General features: G+C 46.8%; 1 pseudogene across 1 annotated transcript; it reads left to right on the top strand.

Moving 5' to 3' along the window:
- Nucleotides 1-2,292: 2,292 nt before the first annotated feature.
- Nucleotides 2,293-6,479, top strand: LOC144107666 (uncharacterized; annotated as a pseudogene). The gene is made up of 3 exons (XR_013309352.1): nucleotides 2,293-3,397; nucleotides 3,927-5,272; nucleotides 5,383-6,479. The product of XR_013309352.1 is annotated as an uncharacterized LOC144107666 (transcript).
- Nucleotides 6,480-20,363: the final 13,884 nt, after the last annotated feature.

Here is a 20,363-nt window from a genome sequence, read left to right as displayed (position 1 = left end):
CCCTGTGTCGATTTGCATCCTTAAGGCCTGTCCTTCCACCAGAACTGTGACATAGTATGCAGACTTATTTGTTGTCATACTGTATATTTCTTGCTCTTCGTCAGACTCATCGGCCGAGTTATCGATCGCATTCAGCGCGTTCGGTTTGCCTGTGCGCTGCCTGCACTTTGATTTCAAGTGACCTTGCTCTCCGCAGTTATGACACTTGTACTTGCGATATCGGCAATTATTGGCCGCATGGCGTTTACCGCAACGGAAGCACTCTACGGGCTCAGTCTTGCTTCGATAATTGTCGTTAGCACGGTAGCCTTGACTCAGAACACCAACTTCTAGTCCTGAGCGCCTTTGTGGTATACTTTTCAGCTCTTCTAGCTTTACTTGTTGAGTCTGGGTGGTGGCTAGTTCACGATTTAACGCAATTTTGCACGCCTCTTCGAACGTCAGCTTTTCAGCGGCAACCAGCTCACGCTGAGTGTCGACGCAGCGTAGCCCGGCGACTAGCCTGTCTCTAAGCGCTTCGTCGAGAAACTTGCCAAACTCGCAAGTTCTGGCCAGGTGCTTCAGCTGCACAATGAATTCGGCTACAGTCTCTTGCTCAAGTTGCAATCTTCGGTTACATCGGCACCTTTCCGCAATCACGGCCTTTCGGGGACTGTAGTGTGTTTTCAGTAGCGCCGTGACCTCGTCATACGTTTTGCTGGCAGGGGAATTCGGAACTAGCAGGTTCTTCAATACTTCATACACTCGAGGTCCTACTACAGTCAGGAATACGGCTAGCTTCTTGCCTTCAGCCACATCATTTGCCAAGACGTAAAGCTCAAATCTTTCCAAGTAGGACTCGAAGCTGTCGCTCCTTTCGTCAAAAGTATCAATTTTTCCCACCTTCGCCATTGCAGCATCCGCCAGGCAGTAGTCTTCAGCAGCAACCGAAGAAAGCAGCCAGCCGCCTCGATCCCATCCTCGTCGCCAGTGTAATGTTGTAGCGTGCGGCAGCCGAGCGGCCGCACCAAAGAACCCGCGAAGACCGGTGCAGGACAAGGAATCAGCGTTTATTTGTCTGACGCTTCTTTCATACGCAGCGGTTGCTTATCCGCTGCTGCTATCAGTGCGCGTCATGGCAAAGTGACGCGTCATGCACTTGACGCTATCACATGCAGTACAGAGGGAGATAGATTAGGCTTCAAGTATAGTAAGGAAAAATCTGCAGTCATGATATTTAATGAAGAGAGCGGCGAGCATAGAATACAGGAGTTCGTGCTAAAAGTAGTGAATGAGTACAAGTATCTTGGGGTGTGGATAAATAACAGTGTTGAGTATCTGACAGAGCATGAAAAATATGTAATCAATAAAGCTAGTAGGAATGCAGCTGTCATGAAAAATAGGGCACTGTGGAATTACAATAGGTATGAGGTGGTAAGAGGGATCTGGAAAGGGGTGATGGTCCCTAGCCTGACCTTCGGTAATGCGGTCCTGTGTATGAGGCCAGATGTTCAAGCAAGGCTGGAAATTAGGCAACGGGGAGTAGGTAGGTTAGCTTTGGGAGCACATGGAAATACACCAAATCAGGGGGTACAGGGTGATATGGGATGGGCGTATTTCGAGAGCAGAGAGGCTAGCAGTAAGATAGCATTTGAGGAACGATTGAGAAAGATGGAGGAAAAGCGGTGGGCCAGGAAAGTTTTCAGATACCTGTATATAAAGAATGTTGACACGAAATGGAGAAAGCGATCTAGAAAATTGACAAGCAAATATCTGGACAGCATTAAGGGGGCAAATCAGCAATTATCGGTTAAGAAAAAGGTTAAAGGAACAGAGAGAGCTTTGTGGAAAACAGGGATGCTGACAAAATCGGCACTGGAAACATACCGGGCCTTTAAACAGGAAATTGTCAAAGAAAATATCTATGATAATTTTAGGGGAAGTTCTTTGTTGTTTGAGGCCAGGACTGGAGTTTTGCGGACTAAGACGTATAGAGTCAGGTACCAGGAGATAGACACTTTGTGCATTGCGTGCGGAGAGGAGGAGGAAACGGCTGAACACTTGATACTTTTCTGTAAAGGGCTTCACCCTACAGTGGAAGGCAGCGGGGCTGACTTACCCAAGGCATTGGGGTTTAGGGATAGTGAAGGGAAGTGGATTTTAAGAAGTTAGGAGCAACCAAGCGAAGGTTATCTGATTGGTGGCTAAAAGCAAGACAGGAGTAAAATTTCACAAGACATGGCTAGGTGGCTTCAGCCACCGCCCGATGTAAAGGGTTCAGCCGTATCCATCCATCCATCCATCCATCCATCCGAGTACTTGCTCGAGGAGACCGTGCGCGCTCCTGACGTTTCTGCGTAGGTGATAGTTCTGCGTGCCTTGCCTTGTCGTCGCACCGCACTACTTCGCGGTTCGTGCTACGAGTCAGCGTGTTGTGCTTTGCAGATTTTTACAAGTGAAGTTATCGAAAGCGCCCAGTGTGTCCATTCCACTCTTCTATTTTGGATCATGGAAAAGAAGAGGAAAACCGTTGACACGCATTGCTATGCGCCCGGATGCAAGAGCGGGTATCCCGGTTTTCGAGAAGCAGATGGGCGCACATTGTCGCTTTTTGGAGTACCGAAAGACAGTGACCGGCGGAAACAATGGGAGAGGAACCTTCACCGCAAAGATATGCCACACTCCGAGACGTCAGCCGTATGCTAGAGACACTTTGAAACGCATTTTATTTTGCGCGACTATGTGCATTTTATTAATGGTCAGGAGTTACGAATACCTCGTGGTAAACCTACTCTAACTGACGACGCGGTGCCCACGCTCCTGCCCGATTTGCCGTCCTATCTCTCAAAGGAAATGCGCCAGAAAAGACCAGAGAGAAAACGCGTTGCTGTGTGCCCAGCAGCACGCTTAAAGAAGGCGCGGTTGTCTCGTCCTGATGTCCACGAGTCGTCGCCGGCAGGTGTTATTTCAGATGACAATGACAGCCTCGACGTGACAGTGCCCGAGCAAGCTGATCTTAAAACGATGGCAAACAGTGTGAGCGTCCCAAATAGGTGGGCAAGAATTGCCGCAGCGGACTTCGATGGAGTTCTCTTTGTCACGACAAGTGTGAGCAGAAATCCATTTGCGCTTTTTCACGAACGAGTGCTGATGTTCACAGCTGACTGCGCAAACACTGTTACCGCCCGCTTTTACTTACGTGGCAAAGAAAGCAAGGTTGTTACTGTACGATCGGTAAAGGAGGCGGAAGAGATGTTTAAAGACGCAGATGCTGCTATTCCCTGCAAGGGTGCAATGGACAGAGAAGAGTTTGAGAACAACCACAGTAGGGACATCACATGCCACCTCAAGCAATCTGTTGACATTGCACAGGCCACTGTTTTAAGCCGATCTTGCTCGGGACTAGTAAGCAAAGAAGGTAAGTGCTCATTCAGTAGCAAAAAATCAATTATTACTGTGACAGTGTGCAATTGATTTTTTTCCCGTGTGGAGTAAAGCATGCTTTGAAACATTTGAAAAAAACCACTCTCAGCTTCCATGTAGGGCAGCTTGCCATTGATATCATGTAGCTCCAAACTTCAGCCATGTTTAAGGCTCATCGTTTGTATTAGCAATTCCCATGAATACCACATCATAAAGCCATCCTGCCTATCCAAGTACAAACTACGGATATACTCTCACAAGCTGTTTACGGCACTCGCAGGGAACTGCCCATTTGAATTCAACTATGTTGCCTGTGATCTTCATTATTAAAGTTTGTAAGTGAAATATATGTTTGGATTGTAAAATTATGTTCGAATTGCACAAGCAGACATAAAATTTTGGCTTGTGGCCTTGTCTGCAGTGTCATTTTATTTTTTGAGTATTGTAACATTGTAACAGATGGTGCGTAGTTGTTCTGAAACAGAGAATGACTAGCCCCTTCCCATTTCTTCTTTGTGTTTTAGGTGCCACCTGTGTGCCATGCCGCTATCTAAGAAAAAGCCTACAGTCACGAAAGTGTGGCTCAAGGCAAGAAAGTCTCTGAAGAGGAATATTTCAAAGCACTTGAAGATTGCCCGGCAAAGGACAAAGCGTCTAGGCTCACATGTGAGCACCCTTCAACAGATGGTTTCCAAGATGAAAACTGAAAACTCAAAAATCAGTGAAGAAGCCCTCGAAAACAAACTTCAAACACTGTCATCAAAACAGAAAGAGGCTGCTATTCACATGTTTGCAGCAGCTAAACGTAATGGCATGCAGGGAATGAGCTATACGAAGAGCTGGGTCTTAGAATGCATTATTATGAAAATGAAAGGCCCCAAACTCTATGAGCACATGCGAAAGCAAAATATTCTTGCTCTCCCAATTAGAACAACATTGTCCAATTACCTAAAATCTTAGAGGCCCGGATTTGGTTTTAATACCAAAATTTTCAGAATACTCAGGGAAAAAACAAGCACGATGAATCGTTTTAAAAGGCATGGTGGATTGCTTGTTGATGAGATGAAACTTTCAGAAAACCTTGCAGTTACATCCGGTGCTCTGATTGAAGGATTTGTTGATCTGGGCAATTTTACACCAAGAACTGACAAGCACGTCATATGTGACCATGGCATGGTCATTTGTTTTGTGCCATTTGTTGGCAAGTGGACACAGATCCTGGCTGTATTTGCCACTAATGGTAATGTAAAAGTCAGCTTGCTTAAAAAAATCATGACAGAAGCAGTTATCCTGGCAGAAAATGCAGGATTATTTGTCGACTTCATCACAAGTGATGGGGCGACCTGGAATAGAAAGATGTGGTCTTTGATGGGCATTGGAGCATCTCCTTCATCCACAAAGTGCAGCATCCAGTTGATGCAAGCCGCTCGTTTCATTTTGTGTCCGACTTTCCACACCTCATCAAGTGTCTGAGGAATGGCCTCATGAAGAGTAGTTTCAACACACCAGCAGGCGAGGTAACATAGCTCAACTTTTTCATTGCTTTTCACCTTTTGCTAGCAGTTCTTCTTTACATGCATAGGGTTGTATTAGTGTAAGGTAAAACCATTGAATATTTTGTCGGTATGTTTCTTCTGCAGGTCTCCCTACGTCCACTTCGTAAGGCACTAGAACTTGACGGCTCCAATGTCACTCTCCAAGCCATGCCGGGAATAACAAGTCGCCATACCAACCCGAATAATTTCGAGAAAATGAGAGTAGCCTACGCATTCCAACTGTTCAGTGACAAGGTGCTGAGTGGCCTTCGACTCTATGAGACGGAGCTGGAAAGCTACTGTGGAAGCATTCAACCAGTGCTCATCTTCTTTGGGTAAGTTTAAGCTCGCAACTTTTTCTAAGTGCAACCATCTCATCGCTGTTTATTTGCCTATAAAGTGGATATAAGAAAATAAATGCTTTCTTTGTTCTCTATTTTTGCAGGATTATCCGAGACGTCATCGAAATAATGACATCCAGATACCCCAGCCAAGCCCTGCGGCCAGATTCGGCTTCAGAAGAGAAGCTGCTCTCGTTTTTGACCTACATCACCGAATGGGAGCTCCATGCAGCGGGTCGAGGCGGCTTCCTATCTGCTTCTACTGCAGTTGGCCTGAGAGTAACGGTCGCAAGCACTCTCTCTTTGCTGACTTATCTGACAAAGAATGTAAAGTTCAAGTACCTGATGACTTCAAAGCTGAGTCAGGACCCAATCGAAAATCTGTTTGGTATAGTGAGGCAGTCAAGTGGCTGCAATACCCAACCAAAATCGCAACAGTTTGTAATTACTGTATCCTGACTAAGTTTTTACGGACTTGCCAGATCAGTTAGTGATGGAAATGCTGAGCCTGGTGTTCTCACAGCCCTTCTTGAACCAGACATGACTGAAGGCTTGAAGAGAGGCAAGACTGGTATGATCGAGAGCATTCTCAATGATCATGACATTCCCAGCACACATCAAGAGCAGGTACCTGTACTAGACTTCATGTGTGTACTACCTGTACTACTTCATGTGTGTCTGCATGAAGCGACGAGCGGCTCATTTTCTACATTTGTGGTTATGTGGCCAGAAAGTTTCTGCCGAAGCTAGAGTGTGATGAATGTCACAGATTGCTTCTTACTCAGGAGGAGGATGTAGGTCGTCTTGATGCAGCTCAGTACACCAGACTGCGTGATAATGGTGGCCTGCTGTACCCAACCGGATGGCTTTTCAGGTTTATTCGAAGGTTGGAAAACCTTTTCACCACCACATTCAGCACACAAGGGCTGCATCATGAGAGCGTGATGGATATTCTTGCTCTCATTAAGAGAAATCAGCAAGACAGAATAGGGTGTGGTAGCCATGCACAATCATTGACAGCGCAGGTTGTAGCTTTTTAAATTACCACAAGGCTGCACTTCTTTGTAAAGTCCCTAAACAGGTCCAAAAATACGAGTCGAGAAACTTCAAGATATTTGAAGTTGAGCCGCTGCACATAAGTGTGTATATGGTATTTTGTACTCTTTGTCGTGGATCTCTTCTCTTGCAGTATATTTTTTAATTTGCACAATAGCTCTAGACAGGGATTTACTTAAGCAATACAGAGGCAATGACACATTTCAGGCCTTAAGGGGGGACACGACTCTTTGACACCAAAAATCGGCCCAAAAATCAGATTTTCAATCTTTTAATTTTCGTGTTCCTCGCACCATTCTGCATCTGTATGCAAATTTTCATCATTAAGAAGTTATAGCGATTTAAAAATGCAGTACCACACCCAGTGCCCTTTAAATTGTGGACAAACGACACCCAATTTCGATCACCCGGCGCATCGAAACTACGCGCTCTACTGCGGCCATTTTGGTCTCGTTCGAAAGCGCGGGCTTTCGGCTTATTTTTTCTTTCGAGCAGCAACCCTGTACATGCCGCCTTCGCCAAAAAAACGAAGGAAAAAAAATAAATAGCGGCGCGAGCTGCTATTGGCCGATTTAGGCACGTGATCAAAATGGCGTCTGGTTGGTTCCGGCAAGCTAGCCACGGAAAGCGGACGCCCGGCAACGCCATTTTGTCTTTCTGCCGACCACGCTAGTTGCAACGCGATAACCATGCCAGGAGGCTCGAAGAAGTACCGTTCTGTGCACAAGTTCGGGCGAAAGTGTGCAAAAGGAAAAAAAATGTGTTCATGACGCGACATTGCGGCATGCGGTGCAACAAGCAAGCGCCAGTGGTACGGGATTGCGTGACGGTCACGTTGCGGGCGGCGACGCTCCTCCGTCTCCGCTGGATAACGGAGGTGTTCTCCGTGCCGATTGTAGTCGCGTACGAATTGACACCGCGCCTGTCACTAACAGTGACATAACTCAAGCAAGTGCCCGTGAGCAGTCTACATTTGATCAACAGGAATCGACGCCGGCGCCGGCAAGAAAGACCGCGCTGTTCGCCGATGCAAGTTGTGCGTCCGCAGGATCAGACGCAGACGAAACAGCCTCCTATGCAATAATTGACCTCAGCGTTGCGAACGTCCTCTTGGATGCCGTGCGGTGCTAAACGTGTCGCGGATGCGTGAGGTTGATTACTAGCGACCAGAGCTATGGCCTCGCCGTGAAACTGATCGTGCTATGTGACAACTGTGGTGAGATTGCGGCCGAGTGGAACTCGCGGAGGGTTGACGGTGAGAAAAAGTGCAATCCTTTCGAGCTCAATATTGTTGCTAGTCGAGCAATGCTGTCGACCGGTAACGCCCAGACAGCAATGAACGATATCTTTTCGGCGATGGGATTGTCACGGCGTGGCATGCACAACAAGACGTTTCAACGGCACTTGAAAAACACACTGCAACCTGCTGCCACTCGAGCAACCGCGACAGCTATGGCACAGGCCGCGCAGGCAGTGGCGAAGGTATATGGCGACTTGTTTTTTGGGCACAGTGGGAACATTGCCGTGTGTTACGACGGCACATGAATGACGCGCGGGCACTCGTCACATATAGGCGTCGGTGCCGTAGTGGAACTCTTCACTGGTTATGTGCTCGATTATGTGGTGCTGTCCAACTTTTGTCTGGGCTGCGAAACTGGCCCAAAGCCAAATACTGACGGCTATGAACTCTGGAAATCGCGCCACAAGTGCCAAAAGAATACCAACTGCAAGGCTGGCCAAATGGAGGTAGAGGCAGGCAAAACTCTATTTGAGAGGTCTTTACAGCGCCACAACATACGCTACACAACGATGTTATGCGATGGGGACAGTCGCACGTTTAATGCCCTTTAAGATGCTAAAATGTATGGCTACATTGAAGTGGTCAAGGAGGATTGCATAAACCATGTGCACAAGCGTATGGGAGCAGCTTTGTGCAACCTCTTGCAGAGGCACAAGGGTGCAGGAAAACAGTCTCGGTGGCAGAGGAAGGCTCACAGCTGATCTAGTTGACAAGCTGGCTATATAATATGGCCAAGCGCTAAGGTCAAATGTAGGTAATGTGGATGCCATGCAGCGAGCCGTGATGGCGACATATTAGCACATGACGTCTACTGATGACTGCCCCAATCACACTTTGTGTCCCACTGGTGAGCAGTCTTGGTGCCGCCACAACGCTGCAAAAGCAAAAGAGGAGCCCGAACCGAAGCATAAGTACAGTCTGCCAAGCGATGTGGCTGAAGCTCTTTTGCCCGTGTGCAGTCGTTTATCAGAGAAAAGCCTGCTGCAGAGGTGCATTCGGGGGAAGACCCAGAATTCAAACGAGAGCTTCCACTCGATCATCTGGACCTTGATCCACAAAGAGTGGCATTCGTCACTGTTTGCTGTGGAGGCAGCCACAACAGAAGCTGTACTGCGCTTCAATGCCGGCTGCAAGCATACAGCAACAGCAATTCTGCAAGAATGCAACGCGAACATGCCAGCAACTATCTCCAGGAGAGCTGAAGAAAAGAACTTGCGCCGTAACACGCGTTCTGCGAAGAAGCAGGTGGCTTCGCTTGGCTTTGCTAAAGCGGAAAAAAAGAAGCACCGGGACAGCATGCACCCCGACTATGCTCCTGGTGCATTTTGAAAGCATGCGAAGGTCTTTGGGGTTTTCTTTCCTGATTAAATATGCTGTGAGGATTGAGTGCTTCTCACAATCCCCCAATTTTGGCGGTTTTGCATTTTTGAAAGATTATTATCTCCGGTCCTGTTCTTGCTCTTGCTATAATTTTTTTTGCTAGAAAGGGAACCTTGTGGGTCACATGACACCATGGTAAATGCAATGACCACAAGAAAAAATTTACTGAGAAGGTTATCTGTCTTGGGTACCCAAATGGACCTTTCCTTTTAGAAGTTTCCTATTGCATAACGTAGGCTGAAATTGGCATAAGCCATTAATTTTTGCTTTAGTTCACTTTCCACTAGTTTCTGATCATGTTGACATATCAATAATTGGCATATTTTACATGTACATACTGTGAGATGTTTTTTTCTCGTTTTCTCAAAACTGCAATTTTCAGGGTTCTGCAATTTTGGAGGAGCGATATCTCTTAAACTATTTGTGCTATAGCTCTCATTCTTATTCTGTTAGAAAGAAGAACTCTTGGACAGTGCATTAAAACTATAATATGTTCAGTTATTACAGAGCAACATTTACAAAATTAATTATCAATCTTGGGTGCCAACTTGGGCTTTTTGTCACAAAAGTTTGACTAGGTGTAACTTTGGTTGAAATTCTTCTAGCACATTATTTCTTGTCTTGTTGCACTCTATGATCCTTCTAGATCACTCTGGCAGGTCTATTTTTATGATGCCATAGAGTGTTTAGTAATTAGCTCACCTCCAAACGAACAACATGAATTAGGTGAAAATTTGAAAACTATTTCATCTACAAGAAACCTAATCCAATATTTGAAATCAGCATGCAAAAGTATACAAATGGTGCAAGTTTCAACCAGATCCACCCATAAATAAGAAAAAAGTTCTAAGAGGGATGTCCCCCTTGACACGGGTCTTAAAGGTAAAAAAATTGCCAAAAAAACGATTTTTTGAAAATGCTATTTCTGAAATCTGTTGCCTGTTCTTCTCCAGTCTGCGAATTTTCATGCATCTAGGATCAGTAGTTTTCGCGCAGTGCCAATTTTATCGCCGATATCGACTGAATCTGATCCGAAATTGACATCAAAACGGCACTTTTTGCGCGGCGCGCAGCTCCTATTCTATGCATGCTATCGGAGCCATTTTGGTCTCGTTTGAGAGAGCGACCTTTCCTTTTCAATGTCCCGCCACCGATGTCTCCGTCCGCTCATTGGTTGCAGAAAAAAGCGCCAAAATAAAGGTCCTACCCGCAACCTCATGCATTACTCAGGGCACGTGACACGTGTGCGCTAGCGGATTGGCTGAATCTGTCTCCGTCGTCTGCAAGACGCGCTGGCCGTTGTTGACGCGGCAGACCAAGTGCCATTTTGTTGTGCATTGACTCCGGTGCAGTACGCAATGAATCGCAGCTCGGTAAAATTTCGTGCCAGGCACCAGTTCGGGAAGAAGGTGAAGCGTTCGTTGAGCGATAACTTCAAACCGCGCACCGCCTCACCGCAGTGTGCCTAAGGAGAAGAGCTTCACGCGCCCAGCGACGGGGCCGCCGGCACTGCCGCGCTAGGCCTAACGGACCCGACACCCGAAAGCGGTACCAACAGCGGCAGCGTACGCCACGACACGATATTTTTACAGCCTTCTGAAGCAGAAGAACGCAAAAAAATAGCAGCGGACTTGGTAGAGATCCTTTCAGCAACGGCAGCAACAGATCGGAAGAAGGAGCTTCTTGCTGACAGCGACGACGCCGCGGTTCAACTGTACAATGGAACTTCGTTCACGATTGTGTGTTTGGATTCAGTGAACGCACTGCTCGAGTTCGCGAAGTGCAGATCATGCTCTGGAGCTTTGAGAATATTGAGAGATGAACGTGAATATGGCCTTGCGGTCAAGCTGCACATTGTGTGCGAAGATTGCGGCGACACGTCGTCGACATGGAGTTCGCCGCGCGTCGAAGGTACGCACAAAGTGAATCCTTTCACCGTGAATGTCCTCGCCACGCGTGCGATGCTGGCCACTGGCAATCGCCAAATGGCATTAAATGATATTTTTTCGGCAATGAATATCAGCCGTCGGGGTCTGCACACAAAAACGTGGCAGTCGCATCTGAAAGGCAAGCTGATGCCTGCTGCTAGTCGCGCGGCACGAAAACTGACCAGTAAGTGTGCGCAGTCCGTTCGCGAACTTTACGCAGAACTGAACGTGAGTAATCCTGGCAACATCGCCATTTCATACGACGGGTCGTGGATGACGCGCGGGCACACTTCCCACATTGGCGTCGGGGCGGTAATTGAACTGTTCAGTGGCTTGGTGCTTGACTATGTCGTGCTGAGCAATTTCTGCGCCGGATGCGAGTCAGGCCCAAATAAGGACGACCCCTCATATGAATCGTGGACAGCCAGCCATGTGTGCCAAAGGAACACGACGAAAAAGGCAGGAGAGATGGAAGTGGAGGCTGCCCTGATCCTGTTCAAGAGGTCCCTCGAGCGCCACAGCCTGCGGTACACTACTGTACTTTGCGACGGTGACAGCAGGACCTACCTTGCGTTGGAAGAAGAGAAGGTGTATGGGTATATACCCATAAACAAAGAGGACTGCATCAACCATGTCGAGAAACGCATGGGTGCTGCTTTGCGGAATGCAGTAACGAAGAACAAAGGCTGTGGTCCAAAAGCCTCAGTGGAAGGGGCAACCTAACGGGAGATCTGATAAACAAAATGAGCTCATATTATGGGTGGGCTCTAAAGACCCACAAAGATGTAGATTCCATGCAGAGGGTGGTGATGGCTACATTTCATCACATCACATCCAATGATGCAAAAGCAACCATACATTTTGCCCAACGGGGCCGAGCTCCTGGTGCAAGCAAAATGCGGCAAAGGCCAGGGGTGAGCCAGCACCAAAGCATCCCAGGAACCTGCCCCCCATGTTTGTGAGGCCCTGCTTCCCATATATCAGCGCCTCTCGGACAAGAAGCTGCTGGAGCGATGCCTGCGTGGCAAAACGCAGAACAATAATGAAAGCCTACATTCTATGGTATGGGCACTTGCTCCAAAGCACTCCCATGCCTCACTGTTCGTGGTGGAGGCTGCTGTAGCTGTAGCCGTTCTCAAATTCAATGCTGGAAATGTGACAGCATCAAAAGCGATCCTCAGCGAGCTGGGCTTGAATCCAAGCAACGAAAGTAAAACGCGCATGCTGGAGAAGGACCTGCGCAGAAGGAAGGCATCAGCACGCAAGCGTGCTGAGAACGTGAGCATGCAACGGGCCCTAAGAAAGCGCCATAATGGTGGCAAAAGCCAATCAGATTATATGCCTGGTGCCTATTAGCCCTTTTTGAATGTAAATATGTAAATATTTTTAGCTTTTCCTTATTAAATATTGTTCTGCTTGTATTTTGGCATTTTCTCAAAACTGTGTTTTGTGTCAAGTTGGAAGTTTGCTCAAGGTGTATCTCAGCACTTAGAGCAGCTTGAGCTACAATTTTTTTTGCATTGTGCAGCTGGAAGCATAAGGCATGCAACGCTGGGAACAAATTTTTAATTTTTTCCTTCCAATTTTTTTATTTTCTGTTTATTTTTTCACTCCGATGATCATGTTTCGAGCACCAAATCCATTAGGCTGCTAAATCTATATCATTAGCTTAATTTGAAAACTGCTTCCAGCATTGCATTCCTCACACATTGTAGTATCTACCCACGTATTAAAATTAAATTTCTGATGGCCCATTTTTTTCTATTGTTTGAGCAGACAATGGCATGATATATATTAATATCTAAAGAACTAATTAGCCTAGAAATAAACAAATTGCATATTTGAAATCAGCAAAAACAGCTAAATAAGTCTGTACAGTTTCATCAAATTTGGTCTGTAAATAAAAAAAGAAGCTCAAAGACCCATGTCCCCCCTTAAACACTTAGAGGAATTCGGGATATGGCTGCAGAACAAATATTCAGCTTTAACTGAGGATGATGACCTTCATGTTGATACAATGAACAATAATCTGACACCTATCATTACGGAGAGCGCAACAGAAGTAGGCGGTAGAACAGTTCGACAGGATACCTGCAAGTTATCTCCGTAGACGAATCTGATTAAGAAACGTCAAAGCATGAGGGCGTCTAACCCTACAGACAGAATAGAACTCTGCTATCGCAGTTAATAAATAAGCGCAATGTGGCCGACATAAGGAAGTTAAATATGAAGAGGATCGAGCATGCTCTAAACAATGGAGGTAGACTGAAAGAGGAAACTAGGCATTGGTAAAAATCAGATGTATGCGTAAAGAGACAAAGAGGGCAATGTCATTAGCAATATAGATAAGATAGTTAAAATAGCCGAAGAGTTCTACACAAATCTATACAGTAGCCAATGTAATCAGAACGTCAATGATGGAGACACTAGCGCACAGCAATGCGTCCTCCCGCCAGTAACGAAGGAGGAAATAAAGAAAGCCTTAGAGGCAATGCAAAGGAGAAAACCAGCTGGGGAGGATCAGGTAACCGCAGATCTGTTGAAACATGAGGGGAGATTCTGCTAGACAAACTAGCCATCCTGTATACGCAATGCCTTATGACCTCGACCGTGCCAGAAGCTTCGAAGAACGCAAATATATTATAAATTCATAAGAAAGTAGAAGCCAAGAACTTGAAAAATTACAGACCCATCAGCTTACTGTCAATCGCCTACAAGAAATCTACTAAGGTAATCGCTAATAGAGTCAGGGCAACCTTAGACTTTAATCAACCAAATGATCAGGCAGGCTTTCATAAAGGATGTTCCACAACAGTCTATATTCACACTATCAATTAGGTGATAGAAAAGAGAGCAGAATATAAGCAACCTCTATATATAGCCTTCATTGATTACGAGAAAGCATTCGACTCAGTGGACATCTCAGCAGTTATAAAGGCATTGCGGAATCATGGTGTCGATGAGCCTTATGTCAAAATACTGGAAGATATATACAGGAACTGTACAGCTACCAGAGGCCTCCATGAAGTCAGCAATAAAATTCCAATAAAGAACACGATCTCGCCAATGCTGTTCACCGCCTGTTTACAGGAGGTATTCCGAGGCTTGAATTGTGAACAGTTGGGGATACGAGTTAATAGAGAATACCTAACAATCTGCGATTCGCTGATGACATTGCCTTGCTGAGTAGGAGAAGAACTGCAAATCATGATCAATGAGTTAGACAGACAGAGCAGTACGGTGGGTCTAAAAATTAGCATGCAGAAAACCAAAGTACTGTACAACAGTTTAGCAAGAGAATAGCAGTTCACAATTGGTAAAGAGGTGCTGGAAGTGGCAAAAGAATACGTCTATTTAGGGCAGGTAGTGACAGCTGATTCGGATCATGAGAGGGAAATGACTAGAAAGATAAGAATGGGGTGGAGTGTACCGAAAATACCAAACATAGAGGACTCAAGCACAGCTCTCTACCAGTTCTAAATTTTAACCCTCTTTTAGAATCTGGTCGACATCAGAGGGAAGCCAAGCACTCACCCACACATGTGATCATGTCCTTACACAGCTGCTCTCTCGCTGGCTGACTGTTGTTGCCACTTGCAGATTCCGATCCCACAGCACTGGTCACCACTTGTCTTGGGGCAGAGGCTCACTCGAACCCGGGCTCCGTAGGGTAGCGTGGCCGAGCCTTCGGGCTGAGGAAAAATGGAAGTTGAAGTTTGGGAAAACGGAAACAAGCAGCTTCAATGGAACTTTGGTGTATTTGCATATTTAAGAAAGAAAGCAAACAGTCAAAATTCAAGCGGTCATGCGTCAAGCGACTGTATAAACCTTGTCGCCAGGGCCCAGAGCGTCCCTTCTCACTCAGCACGCTCCTTAAATCTCCCAAGGATCAGCCCCTTTATTCGGCGGTGGTGCACACAACACGGGGCACATTTCTCCAGGAAAAGTTGCAAACCTCTCTCTGTTTCGGGCCGGCTCCTGTTGGACCCAGTTAATTACTTGAAGGCACCGAACCCCTACTCCCCTGTCACTTGTCCATCATCGGTCGCTGCCCCAGGCGCCCTTCTTGCTGGGAACCAGTAAAAAAGAACCCCCCCGCCCCTGATCCAAGCAAGTGAAAATCTCCGCAGGTACTTTCACAGCCAGGCATCCAGTTTTATGGGGTCATCGGATGGTCAAACGTCGTGTCGCCAGCATGGTAGTAACAACCGTCAGTATCAGCGAAAGGAAAATGCGTATATTGTTTCAAATACTGGAAGCACAGACCCAGTTCTTGTTTTATATATTTCCTACTTGCAATGTATGTTGTAGCTGCCTCCCTCTCCTGCAATGAAAACCGCATTGGATTCTATAGAGAGAGAATCATGTGCGGAAGTATGAATTTCGCATGCCTTAGTAGCACCATATACATGGCTGCCTTCTGGGCTGATTTCTGGGTCGCATAGAAAGCCGTTTGCGCTGATAAAAACGATAATAATATAACATCATTAAAACGATAATAAATTAAACATTTTCAAACACTGTCGTGTACCTTTGTAACTTTAAAATGCACCTCTCCGTTCCATCAATATAACTGCATTATCCATTTTACCATCGCGTGAAAATTTGTTGCAGGAAGCCCGAAAAAAAATGCTCTGGCATCACTTTTCCTACATAGCTTGTAATACCTCAGACGGAAACATTAACGAGCAAAACATGCGGGTGCAAAGAAAAAAAAATTGGAGAGGACGCTTAAGCTCCACCTTAAAAGGATGACGCGATAGCGTAATGTGTCAGTTCCCATATTTGCTGACAGCTACTCTGCATTCATAGATCCCTTGAAGTCCTCACACCCATCCTGGTGCAGTGGTTAAGCGATGTGCCACTGCCTTGCGATGGCAGATGCTCCCAGCGGTGGGCACTGTGCGGCCAAGATTGCTCTTCCCGAACGATCGATCATTAATTTAACTGCCGCATGCCATGGTGGGCAGTTTCTCACTGTCCGGTGGGCAGGTTGTGATGCCACCGATAGGTCACGTGACAGAAGTAGCCCACCTGCCTCCTATGTTGCTCTCTGGAGACCACCTGCCAGAGCCATGCTCGTGATTTTGAAGCGAACGCTACACTACCCTGAGTAAAGCCGCTTTTCACGTGCCGCTAAATTTTACCTTCTTTGACATTGAACCGAGGAGAAAACACGTGACAGCTATGATGTCAATCAGCCGCCACCGCCGCCGAAACCGAGCGCTCTTCTCTTTATGTAGGCCGTTGGCGTTCATTGTGTTCATTGGCGTTGGCGTTGGCAGCGTTCTAGACTCTGATGATTTTGAGCAATGGAAGGGCGCGTAACTGGCTCACTGGGTCAGTGGTCGCCTCAATCGCGCTTTGAGCTACTTGGCGGCGCGGAAAGATGTGGGCTGCAGGCATAAGCGCTGACGACTTTGTGGTAGACAAGCGGCACTGCAGCAACAGCCCGCATTGTTCATTGGGTGACCAACCTCTCGCGATCAACCATTAATTTAACTGCCAGGGTGGCAGTGTGGGCGTGTTGTCTATCGAGTGTGCGGAACGCACTGAACGTTACAGAAGACAAGGAGCATCTACTTGCCTGATACACCACAGCTTTCCATCTCCAACTAGGTTCAGGAGTAGTTAAGCCGCAGCTCATTTTTACGCTCACAAGGCCAACGCTGGATTTTTTGGAGAACGGGGCCTTTAACATTATCGCATTAGAACAGTGCCTGGCAACTGCGAGCCAAGAGGCCTTTTCCGGCGCTTGTAGATATAATACAAGAAGGAAAAAAATCTCGACAACTGCAGATGTAGAGCTAAGCAACGCTACGGCTCAATTGATCAGGGTTAATATCTGGAGTGCAGTGAGTAAGCGTGGCCACCATTTGTAGGTAAATTAATTAAGGTTATTCCTTGAGGCCAGACTACAAACTTAAGAAACATCGCAGATTGAGACACACACAGGCAATCTATTCTGCAGACAAGGTAAACAAAAGAGGTCCTCGTTACGACATACATGAAAGAGGCCAATAGTCACCTAAACCAAGAAGCATAGGAGATGTCTTCTTTTTATTTTTTAGCTTTTATCGATGGGATGTTAATAAAAGCACAAGAACCACATGCCGCCTGTGGGACCTGATTGATCCCACGACAGCCGAATTTCGCGTCCGGTGCTCTGTCAACCAAGCAGCGGCTACCTGAAAGATGAAGATTGTGCAACCGTCGCCGTAGATCAGTTGGTAGAACATCGGACCACCTATGCTCCTTGGTTACGGTGACTGGTGGCTTTCCTCGTGTGTGCAGACAATATGTTAAAATTGTGTGCTTCCCATAAGGCAAAAGCTCATCACAAATTCCAGAAAGGCACGTGTTGTAGCCGTGACGGCACTTAACGGGCATGTGTATCGCGGGGAAGAATGAGGTCATGTACCCTTATTTACAGCAGCAACTTACCAATTGTAGTTCCTGGCCCAGAAGACTGGGTCGTCGCCCGGCGGCCGCGTACCCCTTACTCGTCGCCGCTACTGTCCGAGTCAAGGACAATGGGCTCCAAGAGGGCAGCGAGTGGCTCCTGGCGTCCGTTGCCTACGTCAGCCCGCCCTTGATTGCGTCTCCCTGCATTGCTGTCGCAAGAGGGACAACCCGCACTGCTTGCTCGGCAGCCTGGGCGGGCACCGCAGGCAGGGCAGGAACAGCAGTCGCGGCAGGCAAGCGGCAGCCTGGCAATCGAAAGAGCACATCTCTCACAAGTTTTTAGACAAAAATCTGCAAACATAAAAGGAGTATGAACACCTCATTTTGATGGCATGTTTTCAGCTTTACAATGATGTGGAAGGCACTACTATGATTGAATCACCATGTCGTATTCGCCTACAGCCGTTAAATAATTTATAATCGAATTTTTCATTCATGCTGTTTGTTTCAACAGTGGAGCAATGGTTGTGACGTCAAGGTGTGGTTATATGCCACGTGAGGCATGGAAAAACGTCAATATAATCGCGGCTTCGCCGCTCTAATTCACCACAGTGCCGAAGCCAGCCATCCTCAAGAGCCGGAATGACAAATAATCTTGAAGCAGCGATTATATTGCATTTTTTATGCCCAACAAAACCGCAGTTTGACGTCACAGTCATCGTTAGGTTGCTGAAACCGAATCCGAAATAGTACGACAAAGAACTTCGATTATGAACTATTTTGAAGTCGTAGGAGAAGGCCATATAGTTATACACGCAAAATAATGTCTTACCCACCATTACAAATAACAGAACACACCCAAAATTAAGGTGTCAATACTCCTTAAAAAATTCACTCTGTACGGCTCCCACTCCGCACATTCAGAAATGAAGCGAAGTGTATTTTTCACGCATTGTACCCTCAGCTAGAGTTCTGGAGAAAGTCGGCACATGGGGCGCTTCTGGCTTCGCTACAGTCACAGTGTAACCCGACTTTAGCTCCTGGATAACATCGCTCATTCTTCCTTCTTGGCAAATAAATAAATGGTGTAAATAAATGGTGCATCGACTACGCACAAAGACTGCCGATCCTGGTTCAGCCAAGTCAGGAGAGACTACCGGAATGCTTAACTGCTTACGCATTGCCTACTGCTTACATGTCTCGCAGAGCACTCGTTGTCAGTTCTAAACAGCGTCCAACACAGAATATGACAACTTTTGCGCATCACAAGCACTGCGTTTCTTAACTGCGCATCACCAAACACACGCGGCGCCATGACTATTTTACCTGCGGTAGCTACCGATCCAACTGCTGGGCTGTAGATACACCCAGCTACATGTGCCTCTCGGTACCTAACTATAAAACCGTATTTAGGAACTACAAGAGACGGGTTGGTGAGCAGGCTTCTCGGACCCTCGAGGTTACAAGTTTTAAAACAGCCCTCATAACACGGTCCCCTGGACACCAACAGATACGAATCATCTAACTCGCCGACGATGGTGCATTCCAAAGGGTGAGCCGGAGCAGTCAACAGCACTCCTAAAAGTGCTCTAGCAACTATAAAAATACCGTGCCTGATGGCGCCCGCCACTAAACAGTTTCTAATGGCATGCTCTTAGCATACATCCATGTATGGTCCGTATTTATTCGAATTTAGGCCGGCCACGATTCTAAGCAGACACCCGAAGGTTGAAGGCCTAATGAGACTGCTCTGCAGCGAGCACACAACTTTTCGCTTGAAGGCGGTGCTGTACAGTGACTCCGTCTGCTTGATGCCATGATGTCGGTGAAGAACCACGTGCGAAAAACTTGCTGCGGAACAAGTCCACGTTACCACACGAAGAAAAAACGAGGACAAATGGCAGCCAATCCTCGTGTGTGCTTTTATCGGCATTAGCTACGGATAGGAACGGCAATAGTGCCGTCTTTTGTTAGCGTTTCATTGGGGCGCTGCCTGCATGCTCTTTTTTTCGTTTTTATGTGCTGTCGTCGATATTCATGTTAAAGTGACAAAATCCTAGAATATGTAACCGCCTTTCTGGGCTCGCGAAATATCAAAAGTCCTGGGGACCACAGCCCTAGCACAAATTTATGCATGTATGCCTTTGACACGCCGTGATGGCTGTGGCTTTGGCGCTCGGATTCTGATCCCAAAGCTGGGTCTGATCCCGGCAGCCGCAGCGGACGTATTGCGGTGCAGGCGAACTACTAAAGGCCCGTGCGCCTTGTGATATGTGAGCGCACGTTTAAGAACCCCAGGTGGACTAAATTATTCCGGAGTCTTCCACTATGCCGTCTCTCAACCCACGTGTCGATCGGGATCCTAAACCTCCTATTTTTTTATATTCTAGCTTTCAAAGTAAATTCCTAAGGCATATATTTTAAATAATTGTCTTATAAGCACCTCTAATTTTAGGACGTATTATGTAATTGTAACTGCGTTCTCATGCGCGGAGAAAATTTTGATAGCAATAGTGTCTGCGCAATTTAACCCCTTAGTTCGCCTATGCCATGCGCAGCATGGCTTTGCGCACGAAAATCAAATGTGTCATCACCCAGTCGTTCTGTCACCAGCTATATCATTTGAGAGAAGACTGTGGCATGTCCAGTTTTTCAATCTTTCCTTTGCTGCTTCCAGTGAAAAAAAAATCATTGCATTACAGCAGCAGGCATACCTTATTCAGCGCAAAACGCAACACGCGACGTTTTCTCGGCGCTGCAGATGTCATGTGTGCTGCCGGTTCCTTACAGCCCATTCCCCGGTGGCGCCATCTTGCGTCGTCGACATGAGGTGCCTCACCCACGAGAGGTCCCTGAAACCACAACCCCCTTTGAGTACACTGCACTCTCGGTGACTCTGGTGGCTCTTCTGCCCCACCACCGCCTGCGCCCCTCCTATCGGCCACCTTCAGCTGATTACAGCCGCTCATTGAAGCTGAGCTCATTAATGTCAAGATACCGGAGATTAAAAATCGCA

Source organism: Amblyomma americanum, chromosome 1 (genome assembly GCF_052857255.1).
Source record: "Amblyomma americanum isolate KBUSLIRL-KWMA chromosome 1, ASM5285725v1, whole genome shotgun sequence".
NCBI classification, from domain to species: domain Eukaryota; kingdom Metazoa; phylum Arthropoda; class Arachnida; order Ixodida; family Ixodidae; genus Amblyomma; species Amblyomma americanum.
This window is presented reverse-complemented; position numbering and strand designations above follow the sequence as displayed.